This window comes from Camelus bactrianus, chromosome 15 (assembly GCF_048773025.1).
Source record: "Camelus bactrianus isolate YW-2024 breed Bactrian camel chromosome 15, ASM4877302v1, whole genome shotgun sequence".
NCBI classification, from domain to species: domain Eukaryota; kingdom Metazoa; phylum Chordata; class Mammalia; order Artiodactyla; family Camelidae; genus Camelus; species Camelus bactrianus.
Window position 1 is genome coordinate 4,812,584 of NC_133553.1, and position 26,685 is coordinate 4,839,268.

Genomic DNA, 26,685 nt, shown 5'->3' on the forward strand with positions numbered 1-26,685 from the left:
GTGTTCCCAACAAGCTAGCTGAAGGACGGCTTTCACACACACTTATCTCTCAGAACTGAGCAAGTGGAGAGACGTTCGTTCATCTACACCAAGGGAACGGGTTGCAGGAGACACTTTTTCTCTGCTTTCTCAGTCTGTTTCCTAGTGCCGGTTTGAAGTTCCTGCAGTTTTCACTGTAAAACAGAGTTGGAGCTTGTACCTCCCCATATATATGTATGGAATGGAGTTTGCAACTGAAAAGAAACTTTGTGTTCCCAACAAGCTAGCTGAAGGACGGCTTTCACACACACTTATCTCTCAGAACTGAGCAAGTGGAGAGACGTTCGTTCATCTAGCACCAAGGGAACGGGTTGCAGGAGACACTTTTTCTCAGCTTTCTCAGTCTGTTTCGTAGTGCCGGTTTGAAGTTCCTGCAGTTTTCACTGTAAAACCGAGTTGGAGTTTGTACCTCCCCATATATATGTATGGAATGGAGTTTGCAACTGAAAAGAAACTTTGTGTTCCCAACAAGCTAGCTGAAGGACGGCTTTCACACACACTTATCTCTCAGAACTGAGCAAGTGGAGAGACGTTCGTTCATCTATCACCAAGGGAACGGGTTGCAGGAGACACTTTTTCTCTGCTTTCTCAGTCTGTTTCCTAGTGCCGGTTTGAAGTTCCTGCAGTTTTCACTGTAAACCCGAGTTGGAGCTTGTACCTCCCCATATATATGTATGGAATGGAGTTTGCAACTGAAAAGAAACTTTGTGTTCCCAACAAGCTAGCTGAAGGACGGCTTTCACACACACTTATTTCTCAGAACTGAACAAGTGGAGAGACGTTCGTTCATCTAGCACCAAGGGAACGGGTTGCAGGAGACACTTTTTCTCTGCTTTCTCAGTCTGTTTGCTAGTGCCGGTTTGAAGTTCCTGCAGTTTTCACTGTAAACCCGAGTTGGAGCTTGTACCTCCCCATATATATGTATGGAATGGAGTTTGCAACTGAAAAGAAACTTTGTGTTCCCAACAAGCTAGCTGAAGGACGGCTTTCACACACACTTATCTCTCAGAACTGAGTAAATGGAGAGACGTTCGTTCATCTAGCACCAAGGGAACGGGTTGCAGGAGACACTTTTTCTCTCCTTTCTCAGTCTGTTTCCTAGTGCCGGTTTGAAGTTCCTGCAGTTTTCACTGTAAAACCGAGTTGGAGCTTGTACCTCCCCATATAAATTTATGGAATGGAGTTTGGAACTGAAAAGAAACTTTGTGTTCCCAACAAGCTAGGTGAAGGACGGCTTTCACACACAATTATCTCTCAGAAATGGGCAAGTGGAGACATGTTCGTTCATCTAGCACCAAGGGAACGGGTTGCAGGAGAAACTTTACTCTGGTTTCTCATTCTGATTCCTAGTGCCGGTTTGAAGTTCCTTCAGTTTTCACTGTAAAACCGAGTTGGAACTAGTACTTCCCCATATATATGCATGGAGTGGAGTTTGCTACTGAAAAGAAACTTTGTGTTCCCAACAAGCTAATTGAAGTACGGCTTTCACACACACTTATCTCTCAGAACTGAGCAAGTGGAGAGACGTTCGTTCATCTAGCACCAAGGGAACGGGTTGCAGGAGACACTTTTTCTCTGCTTTCTCAGTCTGTTTCCTAGTGCCGGTTTGAAGTTCCTGCAGTTTTCACTGTAAAACCGAGTTGGAGCTTGTACCTCCCCATGTATATGTACGGAATGGAGTTTGCAACTGAAAAGAAACTTTGTGTTCCCAACAAGCTAGCTGAAGGACGGCTTTCACACACACTTATCTCTCAGAACTGAGCAAGTGGAGAGACGTTCGTTCATCTAGCACAAAGGGAACGGGTTGCAGGAGACACTTTTTCTTTGCTTTCTCAGTCTATTTCCTAGGGCCGGTTTCAAGTTCCTGCAGTTTTCACTGTAAAACCGAGTTGGAGCTTGTACCTCCCATATATATGTATGGAATGGAGTTTGCAACTGAAAAGAAACTTTGTGTTCCCAACAAGCTAGCTGAAGGACGGCTTTCACACACACTTATCTCTCAGAACTGAGCAAGTGGAGAGACGTTCGTTCATCTAGCACCAAGGGAACGGGTTGCAGGAGACACTTTTTCTCTGCTTTCTCAGTCTGTTTCCTAGTGCCGGTTTGAAGTTCCTGCAGTTTTCACTGTAAAACCGAGTTGGAGCTTGTACCTCCCCATATATATGTATGGAATGGAGTTTGCAACTGAAAAGAAACTTTGTGTTCCCAACAAGCTAGGTGAAGGACGGCTTTCACACACACTTATCTCTCAGAACTGAGCAAGTGGAGAGACGTTCGTTCATCTATCACCAAGGGAACGGGTTGCAGGAGTCACTTTTTCTCTGCTTTCTCAATCTGTTTCCTAGTGCCGGTTTGAAGTTCCTGCAGTTTTCACTGTAAAACAGAGTTGGAGCTTGTACCTCCCCATATATATGTATGGAATGGAGTTTGCAACTGAAAAGAAATTTTGTGTTCCCATCAAGCTAGGTGAAGGACGGCTTTCACACACACTTATATCTCAGAACTGAGCAAGTGGAGAGACGTTCGTTCATCTAGCACCAAGGGAACGGGTTGCATGAGACACTTTTTCTCAGCTTTCTCAGTCTGTTTCCTAGTGCCGGTTTGAAGTTCCTGCAGTTTTCACTGTAAAACCGAGTTGGAGCTTGTACCTCCCCATATATATGTACGGAATGGAGTTTGCAACTGAAAAGAAACTTGGTGTTCCCAACAAGCTAGCTGAAGGACGGCTTTCACACACACTTATCTCTCAGAACTGAGCAAGTGGAGAGACGTTCGTTCATCTAGCACCAAGGGAACGGGTTGCAGGAGACACTTTTTCTCTGCTTTCTCAGTCTGTTTCCTAGTGCCGGTTTGAAGTTCCTGCAGTTTTCACTGTAAAACAGAGTTGGAGCTTGTACCTCCCCATATATATGTATGGAATGGAGTTTGCAACTGAAAAGAAACTTTGTGTTCCCAACAAGCTAGCTGAAGGACGGCTTTCACACACACTTATCTCTCAGAACTGAGCAAGTGGAGAGACTTTCGTTCATCTAGCACCAAGGGAACGGGTTGCAGGAGACACTTTTTCTCAGCTTTCTCAGTCTGTTTCGTAGTGCCGGTTTGAAGTTCCTGCAGTTTTCACTGTAAAACCGAGTTGGAGTTTGTACCTCCCCATATATATGTATGGAATGGAGTTTGCAACTGAAAAGAAACTTTGTGTTCCCAACAAGCTAGCTGAAGGACGGCTTTCACACACACTTATCTCTCAGAACTGAGCAAGTGGAGAGACGTTCGTTCATCTATCACCAAGGGAACGGGTTGCAGGAGACACTTTTTCTCTGCTTTCTCAGTCTGTTTCCTAGTGCCGGTTTGAAGTTTCTGCAGTTTTCACTGTAAACCCGAGTTGGAGCTTGTACCTCCCCATATATATGTATGGAATGGAGTTTGCAACTGAAAAGAAACTTTGTGTTCCCAACAAGCTAGCTGAAGGACGGCTTTCACACACACTTATCTCTCAGAACTGAACAAGTGGAGAGACGTTCGTTCATCTAGCACCAAGGGAACGGGTTGCAGGAGACACTTTTTCTCTGCTTTCTCAGTCTGTTTGCTAGTGCCGGTTTGAAGTTCCTGCAGTTTTCACTGTAAACCCGAGTTGGAGCTTGTACCTCCCCATATATATGTATGGAATGGAGTTTGCAACTGAAAAGAAACTTTGTGTTCCCAACAAGCTAGCTGAAGGACGGCTTTCACACACACTTATCTCTCAGAACTGAGTAAATGGAGAGACGTTCGTTCATCTAGCACCAAGGGAACGGGTTGCAGGAGACACTTTTTCTCTCCTTTCTCAGTCTGTTTCCTAGTGCCGGTTTGAAGTTCCTGCAGTTTTCACTGTAAACCCGAGTTGGAGCTTGTACCTCCCCATATAAATTTATGGAATGGAGTTTGGAACTGAAAAGAAACTTTGTGTTCCCAACAAGCTAGGTGAAGGACGGCTTTCACACACACTTATCTCTCAGAAATGGGCAAGTGGAGACATGTTCGTTCATCTAGCACCAAGGGAACGGGTTGCAGGAGAAACTTTACTCTGGTTTCTCATTCTGATTCCTAGTGCCGGTTTGAAGTTCCTTCAGTTTTCACTGTAAAACCGAGTTGGAACTAGTACTTCCCCATATATATGCATGGAGTGGAGTTTGCTACTGAAAAGAAACTTTGTGTTCCCAACAAGCTAATTGAAGTACGGCTTTCACACACACTTATCTCTCAGAACTGAGCAAGTGGAGAGACGTTCGTTCATCTAGCACCAAGGGAACGGGTTGCAGGAGACACTTTTTCTCTGCTTTCTCAATCTGTTTCCTAGTGCCGGTTTGAAGTTCCTGCAGTTTTCACTGTAAACCCGAGTTGGAGCTTGTACCTCCCCATATATATGTTTGGAATGGAGTTTGCAACTGAAAAGAAACTTTGTGTTCCCAACAAGCTAGGTGAAGGACGGCTTTCACACACACTTATATCTCAGAACTGAGCAAGTGGAGAGACGTTCGTTCATCTAGCACCAAGGGAACGGGTTGCAGGAGACACTTTTTCTCTGCTTTCTCAGTCTGTTTGCTAGTGCCGGTTTGAAGTTCCAGCAGTTTTCACTGTAAACCCGAGTTGGAGCTTGTACCTCCCCATATATATGTATGGAATGGAGTTTGCAACTGAAAAGAAACTTTGTGTTCCCAACAAGCTAGGTGAAGGACGGCTTTCACACACACTTATCTCTCAGAACTGAGCAAGTGGAGAGACGTTCGTTCATCTAGCACCAAGGGAACGGGTTGCAGGAGACACTTTTTCTCTGCTTTCTCAGTCTGTTTCCTAGTGCCGGTTTGAAGTTCCTGCAGTTTTCACTGTAAAACCGAGTTGGAGCTTGTACCTCCCCATATATATGTACGGAATGGAGTTTGCAACTGAAAAGAAACTTTGTGTTCCCAACAAGCTAGCTGAAGGACGGCTTTCACACACACTTATCTCTCAGAACTGAGCAAGTGGAGAGACGTTCGTTCATCTAGCACCAAGGGAACGGGTTGCAGGAGACACTTTTTCTCTGCTTTCTCAGTCTGTTTCCTAGTGCCGGTTTGAAGTTCCTGCAGTTTTCACTGTAAAACCGAGTTGGAGCTTGTACCTCCCCATATATATGTACGGAATGGAGTTTGCAACTGAAAAGAAACTTTGTGTTCCCAACAAGCTAGCTGAAGGACGGCTTTCACACACACTTATCTCTCAGAACTGAGCAAGTGGAGAGACGTTCGTTCATCTATCACCAAGGGAACGGGTTGCAGGAGACACTTTTTCTCTGCTTTCTCAATCTGTTTCCTAGTGCCGGTTTGAAGTTCCTGCAGTTTTCACTGTAAAACAGAGTTGGAGCTTGTACCTCCCCATATATATGTATGGAATGGAGTTTGCAACTGAAAAGAAATTTTGTGTTCCCATCAAGCTAGGTGAAGGACGGCTTTCACACACACTTATATCTCAGAACTGAGCAAGTGGAGAGACGTTCGTTCATCTAGCACCAAGGGAACGGGTTGCATGAGACACTTTTTCTCAGCTTTCTCAGTCTGTTTCCTAGTGCCGGTTTGAAGTTCCTGCAGTTTTCACTGTAAAACCGAGTTGGAGCTTGTACCTCCCCATATATATGTACGGAATGGAGTTTGCAACTGAAAAGAAACTTGGTGTTCCCAACAAGCTAGCTGAAGGACGGCTTTCACACACACTTATCTCTCAGAACTGAGCAAGTGGAGAGACGTTCGTTCATCTAGCACCAAGGGAACGGGTTGCAGGAGACACTTTTTCTCTGCTTTCTCAGTCTGTTTCCTAGTGCCGGTTTGAAGTTCCTGCAGTTTTCACTGTAAAACCGAGTTGGAGCTTGTACCTCCCCATATATATGTACGGAATGGAGTTTGCAACTGAAAAGAAACTTTGTGTTCCCAACAAGCTAGCTGAAGGACGGCTTTCACACACACTTATCTCTCAGAACTGAGCAAGTGGAGAGACGTTCGTTCATCTATCACCAAGGGAACGGGTTGCAGGAGACACTTTTTCTCTGCTTTCTCAATCTGTTTCCTAGTGCCGGTTTGAAGTTCCTGCAGTTTTCACTGTAAAACAGAGTTGGAGCTTGTACCTCCCCATATATATGTATGGAATGGAGTTTGCAACTGAAAAGAAATTTTGTGTTCCCATCAAGCTAGGTGAAGGACGGCTTTCACACACACTTATATCTCAGAACTGAGCAAGTGGAGAGACGTTCGTTCATCTAGCACCAAGGGAACGGGTTGCATGAGACACTTTTTCTCAGCTTTCTCAGTCTGTTTCCTAGTGCCGGTTTGAAGTTCCTGCAGTTTTCACTGTAAAACCGAGTTGGAGCTTGTACCTCCCCATATATATGTACGGAATGGAGTTTGCAACTGAAAAGAAACTTGGTGTTCCCAACAAGCTAGCTGAAGGACGGCTTTCACACACACTTATCTCTCAGAACTGAGCAAGTGGAGAGACGTTCGTTCATCTAGCACCAAGGGAACGGGTTGCAGGAGACACTTTTTCTCTGCTTTCTCAGTCTGTTTCCTAGTGCCGGTTTGAAGTTCCTGCAGTTTTCACTGTAAAACAGAGTTGGAGCTTGTACCTCCCCATATATATGTATGGAATGGAGTTTGCAACTGAAAAGAAACTTTGTGTTCCCAACAAGCTAGCTGAAGGACGGCTTTCACACACACTTATCTCTCAGAACTGAGCAAGTGGAGAGACTTTCGTTCATCTAGCACCAAGGGAACGGGTTGCAGGAGACACTTTTTCTCAGCTTTCTCAGTCTGTTTCGTAGTGCCGGTTTGAAGTTCCTGCAGTTTTCACTGTAAAACCGAGTTGGAGTTTGTACCTCCCCATATATATGTATGGAATGGAGTTTGCAACTGAAAAGAAACTTTGTGTTCCCAACAAGCTAGCTGAAGGACGGCTTTCACACACACTTATCTCTCAGAACTGAGCAAGTGGAGAGACGTTCGTTCATCTATCACCAAGGGAACGGGTTGCAGGAGACACTTTTTCTCTGCTTTCTCAGTCTGTTTCCTAGTGCCGGTTTGAAGTTCCTGCAGTTTTCACTGTAAACCCGAGTTGGAGCTTGTACCTCCCCATATATATGTATGGAATGGAGTTTGCAACTGAAAAGAAACTTTGTGTTCCCAACAAGCTAGCTGAAGGACGGCTTTCACACACACTTATCTCTCAGAACTGAACAAGTGGAGAGACGTTCGTTCATCTAGCACCAAGGGAACGGGTTGCAGGAGACACTTTTTCTCTGCTTTCTCAGTCTGTTTGCTAGTGCCGGTTTGAAGTTCCTGCAGTTTTCACTGTAAACCCGAGTTGGAGCTTGTACCTCCCCATATATATGTATGGAATGGAGTTTGCAACTGAAAAGAAACTTTGTGTTCCCAACAAGCTAGCTGAAGGACGGCTTTCACACACACTTATCTCTCAGAACTGAGTAAATGGAGAGACGTTCGTTCATCTAGCACCAAGGGAACGGGTTGCAGGAGACACTTTTTCTCTCCTTTCTCAGTCTGTTTCCTAGTGCCGGTTTGAAGTTCCTGCAGTTTTCACTGTAAACCCGAGTTGGAGCTTGTACCTCCCCATATAAATTTATGGAATGGAGTTTGGAACTGAAAATAAACTTTGTGTTCCCAACAAGCTAGGTGAAGGACGGCTTTCACACACACTTATCTCTCAGAACTGAGCAAGTGGAGAGACGTTCGTTCATCTAGCACCAAGGGAACGGGTTGCAGGAGACACTTTTTCTCTGCTTTCTCAGTCTGTTTCCTAGTGCCGGTTTGAAGTTCCTGCAGTTTTCACTGTAAAACCGAGTTGGAGCTTGTACCTCCCCATATATATGTATGGAATGAAGTTTGCAACTGAAAAGAAACTTTGTGTTCCCAACAAGCTAGCTGAAGGACGGCTTTCACACACACTTATCTCTCAGAACTGAGCAAGTGGAGAGACGTTCGTTCATCTATCACCAAGGGAACGGGTTGCAGGAGACACTTTTTCTCTGCTTTCTCAATCTGTTTCGTAGTGCCGGTTTGAAGTTCCTGCAGTTTTCACTGTAAAACCGAGTTGGAGCTTGTACCTCCCCATATATATGTATGGAATGGAGTTTGCAACTGAAAAGAAACTTTGTGTTCCCAACAAGCTAGGTGAAGGACGGCTTTCACACACACTTATCTCTCAGAAATGGGCAAGTGGAGAGATGTTCGTTCATCTAGCCCCAAGGGAACGGGTTGCAGGAGAAACTTTACTCTGGTTTCTCATTCTGATTCCTAGTGCCGGTTTGAAGTTCCTTCAGTTTTCACTGTAAAACCGAGTTGGAACTAGTACTTCCCCATATATATGCATGGAGTGGAGTTTGCTACTGAAAAGAAACTTTGTGTTCCCAACAAGCTAATTGAAGGACGGCTTTCACACACACTTATCTCTCAGAACTGAGCAAGTGGAGAGACTTTCGTTCATCTATCACCAAGGGAACGGGTTGCAGGAGACACTTTTTCTCTGCTTTCTCAGTCTGTTTCCTAGTGCCGGTTTGAAGTTCCTGCAGTTTTCACTGTAAAACCGAGTTGGAGCTTGTACCTCCCCTTATATATGTATGGAATGGAGTTTGCAACTGAAAAGAAACTTGGTGTTCCCAACAAGCTAGCTGAAGGACGGCTTTCACACACACTTATCTCTCAGAACTGAGCAAGTGGAGAGACGTTCGTTCATCTATCACCAAGGGAACGGGTTGCAGGAGACACTTTTTCTCTGCTTTCTCAGTCTATTTCCTAGTGCCGGTTTCAAGTTCCTGCAGTTTTCACTGTAAAACCGAGTTGGAGCTTGTACCTCCCCATATATATGTATGGAATGGAGTTTGCAACTGAAAAGAAACTTTGTGTTCCCAACAAGCTAGCTGAAGGACGGCTTTCACACACACTTATCTTTCAGAACTGAGCAAGTGGAGAGACGTTCGTTCATCTAGCACCAAGGGAACGGGTTGCAGGAGACACTTTTTCTCTGCTTTCTCAGTCTTTTTGCTAGTGCCGGTTTGAAGTTCCTGCAGTTTTCACTGTAAAACCGAGTTGGAGCTTGTACCTCCCCATATATATGTATGGAATGGAGTTTGCAACTGAAAAGAAACTTTGTGTTCCCAACAACCTAGGTGAAGGACGGCTTTCACACACACTTATCTCTCAGAACTGAGCAAGTGGAGAGACGTTCTTTCATCTAGCACCAAGGGAACGGGTTGCAGGAGACACTTTTTCTCTGCTTTCTCAGTCTGTTTCCTAGTGCCGGTTTGAAGTTCCTGCAGTTTTCACTGTAAAACCGAGTTGGAGCTTGTACCTCCCCATATATATGTATGTAATGGAGTTTGCAACTGAAAAGAAACTTGGTGTTCCCAACAAGCTAGGTGAAGGATGGCTTTCACACACACATATCTCTCAGAACTGAGCAAGTGGAGAGACGTTCGTTCATCTAGCACCAAGGGAACGGGTTGCAGGAGACACTATTTCTCTGCTTTCTCAGTCTATTTCCTAGTGCCGGTTTGAAGTTCCTGCAGTTTTCACTGTAAAACCGAGTTGGAGCTTGTACCTCCCATATATATGTATGGAATGGAGTTTGCAACTGAAAAGAAACTTTGTGTTCCCAACAAGCTAGCTGAGGGACGGCTTTCAAACACACTTATCTCTCAGAACTGAGCAAGTGGAGAGACGTTCGTTCATCTAGCACCAAGGGAACGGGTTGCAGGAGACACTTTTTCTCTGCTTTCTCAGTCTATTTCCTAGTGCCGGTTTGAAGTTCCTGCAGTTTTCACTGTAAAACCGAGTTGGAGCTTGTACCTCCCATATATATGTATGGAATGGAGTTTGCAACTGAAAAGAAACTTTGTGTTCCCAACAAGCTAGGTGAAGGACGGCTTTCACACACACTTATCTCTCAGAACTGAGCAAGTGGAGAGACGTTCTTTCATCTAGCACCAAGGGAACGGGTTGCAGGAGACACTTTTTCTCTGCTTTCTCAGTCTGTTTCCTAGTGCCGGTTTGAAGTTCCTGCAGTTTTCACTGTAAAACCGATTTGGAGCTTGTACCTCCCCATATATATGTATGGAATGGAGTTTGCAACTGAAAAGAAACTTGGTGTTCCCAACAAGCTAGGTGAAGGACGGCTTTCACACACACTTATCTCTCAGAACTGAGCAAGTGGAGAGACGTTCGTTCATCTAGCACCAAGGGAACGGGTTGCAGGAGACACTTTTTCTCTGCTTTCTCAGTCTATTTCCTAGTGCCGGTTTGAAGTTCCTGCAGTTTTCACTGTAAAACCGAGTTGGAGCTTGTACCTCCCATATATATGTATGGAATGGAGTTTGCAACTGAAAAGAAACTTTGTGTTCCCAACAAGCTAGCTGAAGGACGGCTTTCAAACACACTTATCTCTCAGAACTGAGCAAGTGGAGAGACGTTCGTTCATCTAGCACCAAGGGAACGGGTTGCAGGAGACACTTTTTCTCTGCTTTCTCAGTCTATTTCCTAGTGCCGGTTTGAAGTTCCTGCAGTTTTCACTGTAAAACCGAGTTGGAGCTTGTACCTCCCATATATATGTATGGAATGGAGTTTGCAACTGAAAAGAAACTTTGTGTTCCCAACAAGCTAGGTGAAGGACGGCTTTCACACACACTTATCTCTCAGAACTGAGCAAGTGGAGAGACGTTCGTTCATCTAGCACCAAGGGAACGGGTTGCAGGAGACACTTTTTCTCTGCTTTCTCAGTCTGTTTCCTAGTGCCGGTTTGAAGTTCCTGCAGTTTTCACTGTAAAACCGAGTTGGAGCTTGTACCTCCCCATATATATGTACGGAATGGAGTTTGCAACTGAAAAGAAACTTGGTGTTCCCAACAAGCTAGCTGAAGGACGGCTTTCACACACACTTATCTCTCAGAACTGAGCAAGTGGAGAGACGTTCGTTCATCTAGCACCAAGGGAACGGGTTGCAGGAGACACTTTTTCTCTGCTTTCTCAGTCTGTTTCCTAGTGCCGGTTTGAAGTTCCTGCAGTTTTCACTGTAAAACAGAGTTGGAGCTTGTACCTCCCCATATATATGTATGGAATGGAGTTTGCAACTGAAAAGAAACTTTGTGTTCCCAACAAGCTAGCTGAAGGACGGCTTTCACACACACTTATCTCTCAGAACTGAGCAAGTGGAGAGACTTTCGTTCATCTAGCACCAAGGGAACGGGTTGCAGGAGACACTTTTTCTCAGCTTTCTCAGTCTGTTTCGTAGTGCCGGTTTGAAGTTCCTGCAGTTTTCACTGTAAAACCGAGTTGGAGTTTGTACCTCCCCATATATATGTATGGAATGGAGTTTGCAACTGAAAAGAAACTTTGTGTTCCCAACAAGCTAGCTGAAGGACGGCTTTCACACACACTTATCTCTCAGAACTGAGCAAGTGGAGAGACGTTCGTTCATCTATCACCAAGGGAACGGGTTGCAGGAGACACTTTTTCTCTGCTTTCTCAGTCTGTTTCCTAGTGCCGGTTTGAAGTTCCTGCAGTTTTCACTGTAAACCCGAGTTGGAGCTTGTACCTCCCCATATATATGTATGGAATGGAGTTTGCAACTGAAAAGAAACTTTGTGTTCCCAACAAGCTAGCTGAAGGACGGCTTTCACACACACTTATCTCTCAGAACTGAACAAGTGGAGAGACGTTCGTTCATCTAGCACCAAGGGAACGGGTTGCAGGAGACACTTTTTCTCTGCTTTCTCAGTCTGTTTGCTAGTGCCGGTTTGAAGTTCCTGCAGTTTTCACTGTAAACCCGAGTTGGAGCTTGTACCTCCCCATATATATGTATGGAATGGAGTTTGCAACTGAAAAGAAACTTTGTGTTCCCAACAAGCTAGCTGAAGGACGGCTTTCACACACACTTATCTCTCAGAACTGAGTAAATGGAGAGACGTTCGTTCATCTAGCACCAAGGGAACGGGTTGCAGGAGACACTTTTTCTCTCCTTTCTCAGTCTGTTTCCTAGTGCCGGTTTGAAGTTCCTGCAGTTTTCACTGTAAACCCGAGTTGGAGCTTGTACCTCCCCATATAAATTTATGGAATGGAGTTTGGAACTGAAAAGAAACTTTGTGTTCCCAACAAGCTAGGTGAAGGACGGCTTTCACACACACTTATCTCTCAGAACTGAGCAAGTGGAGAGACGTTCGTTCATCTAGCACCAAGGGAACGGGTTGCAGGAGACACTTTTTCTCTGCTTTCTCAGTCTGTTTCCTAGTGCCGGTTTGAAGTTCCTGCAGTTTTCACTGTAAAACCGAGTTGGAGCTTGTACCTCCCCATATATATGTATGGAATGAAGTTTGCAACTGAAAAGAAACTTTGTGTTCCCAACAAGCTAGCTGAAGGACGGCTTTCACACACACTTATCTCTCAGAACTGAGCAAGTGGAGAGACGTTCGTTCATCTATCACCAAGGGAACGGGTTGCAGGAGACACTTTTTCTCTGCTTTCTCAATCTGTTTCGTAGTGCCGGTTTGAAGTTCCTGCAGTTTTCACTGTAAAACCGAGTTGGAGCTTGTACCTCCCCATATATATGTATGGAATGGAGTTTGCAACTGAAAAGAAACTTTGTGTTCCCAACAAGCTAGGTGAAGGACGGCTTTCACACACACTTATCTCTCAGAAATGGGCAAGTGGAGAGATGTTCGTTCATCTAGCCCCAAGGGAACGGGTTGCAGGAGAAACTTTACTCTGGTTTCTCATTCTGATTCCTAGTGCCGGTTTGAAGTTCCTTCAGTTTTCACTGTAAAACCGAGTTGGAACTAGTACTTCCCCATATATATGCATGGAGTGGAGTTTGCTACTGAAAAGAAACTTTGTGTTCCCAACAAGCTAATTGAAGGACGGCTTTCACACACACTTATCTCTCAGAACTGAGCAAGTGGAGAGACTTTCGTTCATCTATCACCAAGGGAACGGGTTGCAGGAGACACTTTTTCTCTGCTTTCTCAGTCTGTTTCCTAGTGCCGGTTTGAAGTTCCTGCAGTTTTCACTGTAAAACCGAGTTGGAGCTTGTACCTCCCCTTATATATGTATGGAATGGAGTTTGCAACTGAAAAGAAACTTGGTGTTCCCAACAAGCTAGCTGAAGGACGGCTTTCACACACACTTATCTCTCAGAACTGAGCAAGTGGAGAGACGTTCGTTCATCTATCACCAAGGGAACGGGTTGCAGGAGACACTTTTTCTCTGCTTTCTCAGTCTATTTCCTAGTGCCGGTTTCAAGTTCCTGCAGTTTTCACTGTAAAACCGAGTTGGAGCTTGTACCTCCCCATATATATGTATGGAATGGAGTTTGCAACTGAAAAGAAACTTTGTGTTCCCAACAAGCTAGCTGAAGGACGGCTTTCACACACACTTATCTTTCAGAACTGAGCAAGTGGAGAGACGTTCGTTCATCTAGCACCAAGGGAACGGGTTGCAGGAGACACTTTTTCTCTGCTTTCTCAGTCTTTTTGCTAGTGCCGGTTTGAAGTTCCTGCAGTTTTCACTGTAAAACCGAGTTGGAGCTTGTACCTCCCCATATATATGTATGGAATGGAGTTTGCAACTGAAAAGAAACTTTGTGTTCCCAACAACCTAGGTGAAGGACGGCTTTCACACACACTTATCTCTCAGAACTGAGCAAGTGGAGAGACGTTCTTTCATCTAGCACCAAGGGAACGGGTTGCAGGAGACACTTTTTCTCTGCTTTCTCAGTCTGTTTCCTAGTGCCGGTTTGAAGTTCCTGCAGTTTTCACTGTAAAACCGAGTTGGAGCTTGTACCTCCCCATATATATGTATGTAATGGAGTTTGCAACTGAAAAGAAACTTGGTGTTCCCAACAAGCTAGGTGAAGGACGGCTTTCACACACACATATCTCTCAGAACTGAGCAAGTGGAGAGACGTTCGTTCATCTAGCACCAAGGGAACGGGTTGCAGGAGACACTATTTCTCTGCTTTCTCAGTCTATTTCCTAGTGCCGGTTTGAAGTTCCTGCAGTTTTCACTGTAAAACCGAGTTGGAGCTTGTACCTCCCATATATATGTATGGAATGGAGTTTGCAACTGAAAAGAAACTTTGTGTTCCCAACAAGCTAGCTGAGGGACGGCTTTCAAACACACTTATCTCTCAGAACTGAGCAAGTGGAGAGACGTTCGTTCATCTAGCACCAAGGGAACGGGTTGCAGGAGACACTTTTTCTCTGCTTTCTCAGTCTATTTCCTAGTGCCGGTTTGAAGTTCCTGCAGTTTTCACTGTAAAACCGAGTTGGAGCTTGTACCTCCCATATATATGTATGGAATGGAGTTTGCAACTGAAAAGAAACTTTGTGTTCCCAACAAGCTAGGTGAAGGACGGCTTTCACACACACTTATCTCTCAGAACTGAGCAAGTGGAGAGACGTTCTTTCATCTAGCACCAAGGGAACGGGTTGCAGGAGACACTTTTTCTCTGCTTTCTCAGTCTGTTTCCTAGTGCCGGTTTGAAGTTCCTGCAGTTTTCACTGTAAAACCGATTTGGAGCTTGTACCTCCCCATATATATGTATGGAATGGAGTTTGCAACTGAAAAGAAACTTGGTGTTCCCAACAAGCTAGGTGAAGGACGGCTTTCACACACACTTATCTCTCAGAACTGAGCAAGTGGAGAGACGTTCGTTCATCTAGCACCAAGGGAACGGGTTGCAGGAGACACTTTTTCTCTGCTTTCTCAGTCTATTTCCTAGTGCCGGTTTGAAGTTCCTGCAGTTTTCACTGTAAAACCGAGTTGGAGCTTGTACCTCCCATATATATGTATGGAATGGAGTTTGCAACTGAAAAGAAACTTTGTGTTCCCAACAAGCTAGCTGAAGGACGGCTTTCAAACACACTTATCTCTCAGAACTGAGCAAGTGGAGAGACGTTCGTTCATCTAGCACCAAGGGAACGGGTTGCAGGAGACACTTTTTCTCTGCTTTCTCAGTCTATTTCCTAGTGCCGGTTTGAAGTTCCTGCAGTTTTCACTGTAAAACCGAGTTGGAGCTTGTACCTCCCATATATATGTATGGAATGGAGTTTGCAACTGAAAAGAAACTTTGTGTTCCCAACAAGCTAGGTGAAGGACGGCTTTCACACACACTTATCTCTCAGAACTGAGCAAGTGGAGAGACGTTCGTTCATCTAGCACCAAGGGAACGGGTTGCAGGAGACACTTTTTCTCTGCTTTCTCAGTCTGTTTCCTAGTGCCGGTTTGAAGTTCCTGCAGTTTTCACTGTAAAACCGAGTTGGAGCTTGTACCTCCCCATATATATGTATGGAATGGAGTTTGCAACTGAAAAGAAACTTTGTGTTCCCAACAAGCTATCTGAAGGACGGCTTTCACACACACTTATCTCTCAGAACTGAGCAAGTGGAGAGACGTTCGTTCATCTAGCACCAAGGGAACGGGTTGCAGGAGACACTTTTTCTCAGCTTTCTCAGTCTGTTTCCTAGTGCCGGTTTGAAGTTCCTGCAGTTTTCACTGTAAAACCGAGTTGGAGCTTGTACCTCCCCATATATATGTATGGAATGGAGTTTGCAACTGAAAAGAAACTTTGTGTTCCCAACAAGCTAGCTGAAGGACGGCTTTCACACACTCTTATCTCTCAGAACTGAGCAAGTTGAGAGACGTTCGTTCATCTAGCACCAAGGGAACGGGTTGCAGGAGACACTTTTTCTCAGCTTTCTCAGTCTGTTTCCTAGTGCCGGTTTGAAGTTCCTGCAGTTTTCACTGTAAAACCGAGTTGGAGCTTGTACCTCCCCATATATATGTATGGAATGAAATTTGCAACTGAAAAGAAACTTTGTGTTCCCAACAAGCTAGCTGAAGGATGGCTTTCACACACACTTATCTCTCAGAACTGAGCAAGTGGAGAGACGTTCGTTCATCTAGCACCAAGGGAACGGGTTGCAGGAGACACTTTTTCTCTGCTTTCTCAGTCTGTTTCCTAGTGCCGGTTTGAAGTTCCTGCAGTTTTCACTGTAAAACCGAGTTGGAGCTTGTACCTCCCCATATATATGTATGGAATGGAGTTTGCAACTGAAAAGAAACTTTGTGTTCCCAACAAGCTAGGTGAAGGACGGCTTTCACACACACTTATCTCTCAGAACTGAGCAAGTGGAGAGACGTTCTTTCATCTAGCACCAAGGGAACGGGTTGCAGGAGACACTTTTTCTCTGCTTTCTCAGTCTGTTTGCTAGTGCCGGTTTGAAGTTCCTGCAGTTTTCACTGTAAAACCGAGTTGGAGCTTGTACCTCCCATATATATGTATGGAATGGAGTTTGCAACTGAAAAGAAACTTTGTGTTCCCAACAAGCTAGCTGAAGGACGGCTTTCACACACACTTATCTCTCAGAACTGAGCAAGTGGAGAGACGTTCGTTCATCTAGCACCAAGGGAACGGGTTGCAGGAGACACTTTTTCTCTGCTTTCTCAGTCTGTTTCCTAGTGCCGGTTTGAAGTTCCTGCAGTTTTCACTGTAAAACCGAGTTGGAGCTTGTACCTCCCCATATATATGTATGGAATGGAGTTTGCAACTGAAAAGAAACTTTGTGTTCCCAACAAGCTAGCTGAAGGACGGCTTTCACACACACTTATCTCTCAGAACTGAACAAGTGGAGAGACTTTCGTTCATCTAGCACCAAGGGAACGGGTTGCAGGAGACACTTTTTCTCTGCTTTCTCAGTCTGTTTGCTAGTGCCGGTTTGAAGTTCCTGCAGTTTTCACTGTAAACCCGAGTTGGAGCTTGTACCTCCCCATATATATGTATGGAATGGAGTTTGCAACTGAAAAGAAACTTTGTGTTCCCAACAAGCTAGCTGAAGGACGGCTTTCACACACACTTATCTCTCAGAACTGAGTAAATGGAGAGACGTTCGTTCATCTAGCACCAAGGGAACGGGTTGCAGGAGACACTTTTTCTCTCCTTTCTCAGTCTGTTTCCTAGTGCCGGTTTGAAGTTCCTGCAGTTTTCACTGTAAAACCGAGTTGGAGCTTGTACCTCCCCATATAAATTTATGGAATGGAGTTTGGAACTGAAAAGAAACTTTGTGTTCCCAACAAGCTAGGTGAAGGACGGCTTTCACACACACTTATCTCTCAGAAATGGGCAAGTGGAGACATGTTCGTTCATCTAGCACCAAGGGAACGGGTTGCAGGAGAAACTTTACTCTGGTTTCTCATTCTGATTCCTAGTGCCGGTTTGAAGTTCCTTCAGTTTTCACTGTAAAACCGAGTTGGAACTAGTACTTCCCCATATATATGCATGGAGTGGAGTTTGCTACTGAAAAGAAACTTTGTGTTCCCAACAAGCTAATTGAAGGACGGCTTTCACACACACTTATCTCTCAGAACTGAGCAAGTGGAGAGACGTTCGTTCATCTAGCACCAAGGGAACGGGTTGCAGGAGACACTTTTTCTCTGCTTTCTCAATCTGTTTCCTAGTGCCGGTTTGAAGTTCCTGCAGTTTTCACTGTAAACCCGAGTTGGAGCTTGTACCTCCCCATATATATGTTTGGAATGGAGTTTGCAACTGAAAAGAAACTTTGTGTTCCCAACAAGCTAGCTGAAGGACGGCTTTCACACACACTTATCTCTCAGAACTGAGCAAGTGGAGAGACGTTCGTTCATCTAGCACCAAGGGAACGGGTTGCAGGAGACACTTTTTCTCTGCTTTCTCAGTCTGTTTGCTAGTGCCGGTTTGAAGTTCCAGCAGTTTTCACTGTAAACCCGAGTTGGAGCTTGTACCTCCCCATATATATGTATGGAATGGAGTTTGCAACTGAAAAGAAACTTTGTGTTCCCAACAAGCTAGGTGAAGGACGGCTTTCACACACACTTATCTCTCAGAACTGAGCAAGTGGAGAGACGTTCGTTCATCTAGCACCAAGGGAACGGGTTGCAGGAGACACTTTTTCTCTGCTTTCTCAGTCTGTTTCCTAGTGCCGGTTTGAAGTTCCTGCAGTTTTCACTGTAAAACCGAGTTGGAGCTTGTACCTCCCATATATATGTATGGAATGGAGTTTGCAACTGAAAAGAAACTTTGTGTTCCCAACAAGCTAGCTGAAGGACGGCTTTCACACACACTTATCTCTCAGAACTGAGCAAGTGGAGAGACGTTCGTTCATCTAGCACCAAGGGAACGGGTTGCAGGAGACACTTTTTCTCTGCTTTCTCAGTCTGTTTCCTAGTGCCGGTTTGAAGTTCCTGCAGTTTTCAGTGTAAAACCGAGTTGGAGCTTGTACCTCCCCATATATATGTATGGAATGGAGTTTGCAACTGAAAAGAAACTTTGTGTTCCCAACAAGCTAGGTGAAGGACGGCTTTCACACACACTTATCTCTCAGAACTGAGCAAGTGGAGAGACGTTCGTTCATCTATCACCAAGGGAACGGGTTGCAGGAGACACTTTTTCTCTCCTTTCTCAGTCTGTTTCCTAGTGCCGGTTTGAAGTTCCTGCAGTTTTCACTGTAAAACCGAGTTGGAGCTTGTACCTCCCCATATATATGTATGGAATGGAGTTTGCAACTGAAAAGAAACTTTGTGTTCCCATCAAGGTAGGTGAAGGACGGCTTTCACACACACTTATCTCTCAGAACTGAGCAAGTGGAGAGACGTTCGTTCATCTAGCACCAAGGGAACGGGTTGCATGAGACACTTTTTCTCAGCTTTCTCAGTCTGTTTCCTAGTGCCGGTTTGAAGTTCCTGCAGTTTTCACTGTAAAACCGAGTTGGAGCTTGTACCTCCCCATATATATGTACGGAATGGAGTTTGCAACTTAAAAGAAACTGGGTGTTCCCAACAAGCTAGCTGAAGGACGGCTTTCACACACACTTATCTCTCAGAACTGAGCAAGTGGAGAGACGTTCGTTTATCTAGCACCAAGGGAACGGGTTGCAGGAGACACTTTTTCTCTGCTTTCTCAGTCTGTTTCCTAGTGCCGGTTTGAAGTTCCTGCAGTTTTCACTGTAAAACAGAGTTGGAGCTTGTACCTCCCCATATATATGTATGGAATGGAGTTTGCAACTGAAAAGAAACTTTGTGTTCCCAACAAGCTAGCTGAAGGACGGCTTTCACACACACTTATCTCTCAGAACTGAGCAAGTGGAGAGACGTTCGTTCATCTAGCACCAAGGGAACGGGTTGCAGGAGACACTTTTTCTCAGCTTTCTCAGTCTGTTTCCTAGTGCCGGTTTGAAGTTCCTGCAGTTTTCACTGTAAAACCGAGTTGGAGTTTGTACCTCCCCATATATATGTATGGAATGGAGTTTGCAACTGAAAAGAAACTTTGTGTTCCCAACAAGCTAGCTGAAGGACGGCTTTCACACGCACTTATCTCTCAGAACTGAGCAAGTGGAGAGACGTTCGTTCATCTATCACCAAGGGAACGGGTTGCAGGAGACACTTTTTCTCAGCTTTCTCAGTCTGTTTCCTAGTGCCGGTTTGAAGTTCCTGCAGTTTTCACTGTAAAACCGAGTTGGAGCTTGTACCTCCCCATATATATGTATGGAATGAAGTTTGCAACTGAAAAGAAACTTTGTGTTCCCAACAAGCTAGCTGAAGGATGGCTTTCACACACACTTATCTCTCAGAACTGAGCAAGTGGAGAGACGTTCGTTCATCTAGCACCAAGGGAACGGGTTGCAGGAGACACTTTTTCTCTGCTTTCTCAGTCTGTTTCCTAGTGCCGGTTTGAAGTTCCTGCAGTTTTCACTGTAAAACCGAGTTGGAGCTTGTACCTCCCCATATATATGTATGGAATGGAGTTTGCAACTGAAAAGAAACTTTGTGTTCCCAACAAGCTAGGTGAAGGACGGCTTTCACACACACTTATCTCTCAGAACTGAGCAAGTGGAGAGACGTTCTTTCATCTAGCACCAAGGGAACGGGTTGCAGGAGACACTTTTTCTCTGCTTTCTCAGTCTGTTTGCTAGTGCCGGTTTGAAGTTCCTGCAGTTTTCACTGTAAAACCGAGTTGGAGCTTGTACCTCCCATATATATGTATGGAATGGAGTTTGCAACTGAAAAGAAACTTTGTGTTCCCAACAAGCTAGCTGAAGGACGGCTTTCACACACACTTATCTCTCAGAACTGAGCAAGTGGAGAGACGTTCGTTCATCTAGCACCAAGGGAACGGGTTGCAGGAGACACTTTTTCTCTGCTTTCTCAGTCTGTTTCCTAGTGCCGGTTTGAAGTTCCTGCAGTTTTCACTGTAAAACCGAGTTGGAGCTTGTACCTCCCCATATATATGTATGGAATGGAGTTTGCAACTGAAAAGAAACTTTGTGTTCCCAACAAGCTAGCTGAAGGACGGCTTTCACACACACTTATCTCTCAGAACTGAACAAGTGGAGAGACTTTCGTTCATCTAGCACCAAGGGAACGGGTTGCAGGAGACACTTTTTCTCTGCTTTCTCAGTCTGTTTGCTAGTGCCGGTTTGAAGTTCCTGCAGTTTTCACTGTAAACCCGAGTTGGAGCTTGTACCTCCCCATATATATGTATGGAATGGAGTTTGCAACTGAAAAGAAACTTTGTGTTCCCAACAAGCTAGCTGAAGGACGGCTTTCACACACACTTATCTCTCAGAACTGAGTAAATGGAGAGACGTTCGTTCATCTAGCACCAAGGGAACGGGTTGCAGGAGACACTTTTTCTCTCCTTTCTCAGTCTGTTTCCTAGTGCCGGTTTGAAGTTCCTGCAGTTTTCACTGTAAAACCGAGTTGGAGCTTGTACCTCCCCATATAAATTTATGGAATGGAGTTTGGAACTGAAAAGAAACTTTGTGTTCCCAACAAGCTAGGTGAAGGACGGCTTTCACACACACTTATCTCTCAGAAATGGGCAAGTGGAGACATGTTCGTTCATCTAGCACCAAGGGAACGGGTTGCAGGAGAAACTTTACTCTGGTTTCTCATTCTGATTCCTAGTGCCGGTTTGAAGTTCCTTCAGTTTTCACTGTAAAACCGAGTTGGAACTAGTACTTCCCCATATATATGCATGGAGTGGAGTTTGCTACTGAAAAGAAACTTTGTGTTCCCAACAAGCTAATTGAAGGACGGCTTTCACACACACTTATCTCTCAGAACTGAGCAAGTGGAGAGACGTTCGTTCATCTAGCACCAAGGGAACGGGTTGCAGGAGACACTTTTTCTCTGCTTTCTCAATCTGTTTCCTAGTGCCGGTTTGAAGTTCCTGCAGTTTTCACTGTAAACCCGAGTTGGAGCTTGTACCTCCCCATATATATGTTTGGAATGGAGTTTGCAACTGAAAAGAAACTTTGTGTTCCCAACAAGCTAGCTGAAGGACGGCTTTCACACACACTTATCTCTCAGAACTGAGCAAGTGGAGAGACGTTCGTTCATCTAGCACCAAGGGAACGGGTTGCAGGAGACACTTTTTCTCTGCTTTCTCAGTCTGTTTGCTAGTGCCGGTTTGAAGTTCCAGCAGTTTTCACTGTAAACCCGAGTTGGAGCTTGTACCTCCCCATATATATGTATGGAATGGAGTTTGCAACTGAAAAGAAACTTTGTGTTCCCAACAAGCTAGGTGAAGGACGCCTTTCACACACACTTATCTCTCAGAACTGAGCAAGTGGAGAGACGTTCGTTCATCTAGCACCAAGGGAACGGGTTGCAGGAGACACTTTTTCTCTGCTTTCTCAGTCTGTTTCCTAGTGCCGGTTTGAAGTTCCTGCAGTTTTCACTGTAAAACCGAGTTGGAGCTTGTACCTCCCATATATATGTATGGAATGGAGTTTGCAACTGAAAAGAAACTTTGTGTTCCCAACAAGCTAGCTGAAGGACGGCTTTCACACACACTTATCTCTCAGAACTGAGCAAGTGGAGAGACGTTCGTTCATCTAGCACCAAGGGAACGGGTTGCAGGAGACACTTTTTCTCTGCTTTCTCAGTCTGTTTCCTAGTGCCGGTTTGAAGTTCCTGCAGTTTTCACTGTAAAACCGAGTTGGAGCTTGTACCTCCCCATATATATGTATGGAATGGAGTTTGCAACTGAAAAGAAACTTTGTGTTCCCAACAAGCTAGGTGAAGGACGGCTTTCACACACACTTATCTCTCAGAACTGAGCAAGTGGAGAGACGTTCGTTCATCTATCACCAAGGGAACGGGTTGCAGGAGAAACTTTTTCTCTCCTTTCTCAGTCTGTTTCCTAGTGCCGGTTTGAAGTTCCTGCAGTTTTCACTGTAAAACCGAGTTGGAGCTTGTACCTCCCCATATATATGTATGGAATGGAGTTTGCAACTGAAAAGAAACTTTGTGTTCCCATCAAGGTAGGTGAAGGACGGCTTTCACACACACTTATCTCTCAGAACTGAGCAAGTGGAGAGACGTTCGTTCATCTAGCACCAAGGGAACGGGTTGCATGAGACACTTTTTCTCAGCTTTCTCAGTCTGTTTCCTAGTGCCGGTTTGAAGTTCCTGCAGTTTTCACTGTAAAACCGAGTTGGAGCTTGTACCTCCCCATATATATGTACGGAATGGAGTTTGCAACTGAAAAGAAACTGGGTGTTCCCAACAAGCTAGCTGAAGGACGGCTTTCACACACACTTATCTCTCAGAACTGAGCAAGTGGAGAGACGTTCGTTTATCTAGCACCAAGGGAACGGGTTGCAGGAGACACTTTTTCTCTGCTTTCTCAGTCTGTTTCCTAGTGCCGGTTTGAAGTTCCTGCAGTTTTCACTGTAAAACAGAGTTGGAGCTTGTACCTCCCCATATATATGTATGGAATGGAGTTTGCAACTGAAAAGAAACTTTGTGTTCCCAACAAGCTAGCTGAAGGACGGCTTTCACACACACTTATCTCTCAGAACTGAGCAAGTGGAGAGACGTTCGTTCATCTAGCACCAAGGGAACGGGTTGCAGGAGACACTTTTTCTCAGCTTTCTCAGTCTGTTTCCTAGTGCCGGTTTGAAGTTCCTGCAGTTTTCACTGTAAAACCGAGTTGGAGTTTGTACCTCCCCATATATATGTATGGAATGGAGTTTGCAACTGAAAAGAAACTTTGTGTTCCCAACAAGCTAGCTGAAGGACGGCTTTCACACGCACTTATCTCTCAGAACTGAGCAAGTGGAGAGACGTTCGTTCATCTATCACCAAGGGAACGGGTTGCAGGAGACACTTTTTCTCTGCTTTCTCAGTCTGTTTCCTAGTGCCGGTTTGAAGTTCCAGCAGTTTTCACTGTAAACCCGAGTTGGAGCTTGTACCTCCCCATATATATGTATGGAATGGAGTTTGCAACTGAAAAGAAACTTTGTGTTCCCAACAAGCTAGCTGAAGGACGGCTTTCACACATACTTATCTCTCAGAACTGAACAAGTGGAGAGACGTTCGTTCATCTAGCACCAAGGGAACGGGTTGCAGGAGACACTTTTTCTCTGCTTTCTCAGTCTGTTTGCTAGTGCCGGTTTGAAGTTCCTGCAGTTTTCACTGTAAACCCGAGTTGGAGCTTGTACCTCCCCATATATATGTATGGAATGGAGTTTGCAACTGGAAAGAAACTTTGTGTTCCCAACAAGCTAGCTGAAGGACGGCTTTCACACACACTTATCTCTCAGAACTGAGCAAATGGAGAGACGTTCGTTCATCTAGCACCAAGGGAACGGGTTGCAGGAGACACTTATTCTCTCCTTTCTCAGTCTGTTTCCTAGTGCCGGTTTGAAGTTCCTGCAGTTTTCACTGTAAAACCGAGTTGGAGCTTGTACCTCCCCATATAAATTTATGGAATGGAGTTTGGAACTGAAAAGAAACTTTGTGTTCCCAACAAGCTAGGTGAAGGACGGCTTTCACACACACTTATCTCTCAGAAATGGGCAAGTGGAGAGATGTTCGTTCATCTAGCACCAAGGGAACGGGTTGCAGGAGAAACTTTACTCTGGTTTCTCATTCTGATTCCTAGTGCCGGTTTGAAGTTCCTTCAGTTTTCACTGTAAAACCGAGTTGGAACTAGTACTTCCTCATATATATGCATGGAGTGGAGTTTGCTACTGAAAAGAAACTTGGTGTTCCCAACAAGCTAATTGAAGGACGGCTTTCACACACACTTATCTCTCAGAACTGAGCAAGTGGAGAGACGTTCGTTCATCTAGCACCAAGGGAACGGGTTGCAGGAGACACTTTTTCTCTCCTTTCTCAGTCTGTTTCCTAGTGCCGGTTTGAAGTTCCTGCAGTTTTCACTGTAAAACCGAGTTGGAGCTTGTACCTCCCCATATAAATTTATGGAATGGAGTTTGGAACTGAAAAGAAACTTTGTGTTCCCAACAAGCTAGGTGAAGGACGGCTTTCACACACACTTATCTCTCAGAAATGGGCAAGTGGAGACATGTTCGTTCATCTAGCACCAAGGGAACGGGTTGCAGGAGAAACTTTACTCTGGTTTCTCATTCTGATTCCTAGTGCCGGTTTGAAGTTCCTTCAGTTTTCACTGTAAAACCGAGTTGGAACTAGTACTTCCCCATATATATGCATGGAGTGGAGTTTGCTACTGAAAAGAAACTTTGTGTTCCCAACAAGCTAATTGAAGGACGGCTTTCACACACACTTATCTCTCAGAACTGAGCAAGTGGAGAGACGTTCGTTCATCTAGCACCAAGGGAACGGGTTGCAGGAGACACTTTTTCTCTGCTTTCTCAATCTGTTTCCTAGTGCCGGTTTGAAGTTCCTGCAGTTTTCACTGTAAACCCGAGTTGGAGCTTGTACCTCCCCATATATATGTTTGGAATGGAGTTTGCAACTGAAAAGAAACTTTGTGTTCCCAACAAGCTAGGTGAAGGACGGCTTTCACACACACTTATCTCTCAGAACTGAGCAAGTGGAGAGACGTTCGTTCATCTAGCACCAAGGGAACGGGTTGCAGGAGACACTTTTTCTCTGCTTTCTCAGTCTGTTTGCTAGTGCCGGTTTGAAGTTCCAGCAGTTTTCACTGTAAACCCGAGTTGGAGCTTGTACCTCCCCATATATATGTATGGAATGGAGTTTGCAACTGAAAAGAAACTTTGTGTTCCCAACAAGCTAGGTGAAGGACGGCTTTCACACACACTTATCTCTCAGAACTGAGCAAGTGGAGAGACGTTCGTTCATCTAGCACCAAGGGAACGGGTTGCAGGAGACACTTTTTCTCTGCTTTCTCAGTCTGTTTCCTAGTGCCGGTTTGAAGTTCCTGCAGTTTTCACTGTAAAACCGAGTTGGAGCTTGTACCTCCCATATATATGTATGGAATGGAGTTTGCAACTGAAAAGAAACTTTGTGTTCCCAACAAGCTAGCTGAAGGACGGCTTTCACACACACTTATCTCTCAGAACTGAGCAAGTGGAGAGACGTTCGTTCATCTAGCACCAAGGGAACGGGTTGCAGGAGACACTTTTTCTCTGCTTTCTCAGACTGTTTCCTAGTGCCGGTTTGAAGTTCCTGCAGTTTTCACTGTAAAACCGAGTTGGAGCTTGTACCTCCCCATATATATGTATGGAATGGAGTTTGCAACTGAAAAGAAACTTTGTGTTCCCAACAAGCTAGGTGAAGGACGGCTTTCACACACACTTATCTCTCAGAACTGAGCAAGTGGAGAGACGTTCGTTCATCTATCACCAAGGGAACGGGTTGCAGGAGAAACTTTTTCTCTCCTTTCTCAGTCTGTTTCCTAGTGCCGGTTTGAAGTTCCTGCAGTTTTCACTGTAAAACAGAGTTGGAGCTTGTACCTCCCCATATATATGTATGGAATGGAGTTTGCAACTGAAAAGAAACTTTGTGTTCCCATCAAGCTAGGTGAAGGACGGGTTTCACACACACTTATCTCTCAGAACTGAGCAAGTGGAGAGACGTTCGTTCATCTAGCACCAAGGGAACGGGTTGCATGAGACACTTTTTCTCAGCTTTCTCAGTCTGTTTCCTAGTGCCGGTTTGAAGTTCCTGCAGTTTTCACTGTAAAACCGAGTTGGAGCTTGTACCTCCCCATATATATGTACGGAATGGAGTTTGCAACTGAAAAGAAACTGGGTGTTCCCAACAAGCTAGCTGAAGGACGGCTTTCACACACACTTATCTCTCAGAACTGAGCAAGTGGAGAGACTTTCGTTCATCTAGCACCAAGGGAACGGGTTGCAGGAGACACTTTTTCTCTGCTTTCTCAGTCTGTTTCCTAGTGCCTGTTTGAAGTTCCTGCAGTTTTCACTGTAAAACCGAGTTGGAGTTTGTACCTCCCCATATATATGTATGGAATGGAGTTTGCAACTGAAAAGAAACTTTGTGTTCCCAACAAGCTAGCTGAAGGACGGCTTTCACACGCACTTATCTCTCAGAACTGAGCAAGTGGAGAGACGTTCGTTCATCTATCACCAAGGGAACGGGTTGCAGGAGACACTTTTTCTCTGCTTTCTCAGTCTGTTTGCTAGTGCCGGTTTGAAGTTCCAGCAGTTTTCACTGTAAACCCGAGTTGGAGCTTGTACCTCCCCATATATATGTATGGAATGGAGTTTGCAACTGAAAAGAAACTTTGTGTTCCCAACAAGCTAGGTGAAGGACGGCTTTCACACACACTTATCTCTCAGAACTGAGCAAGT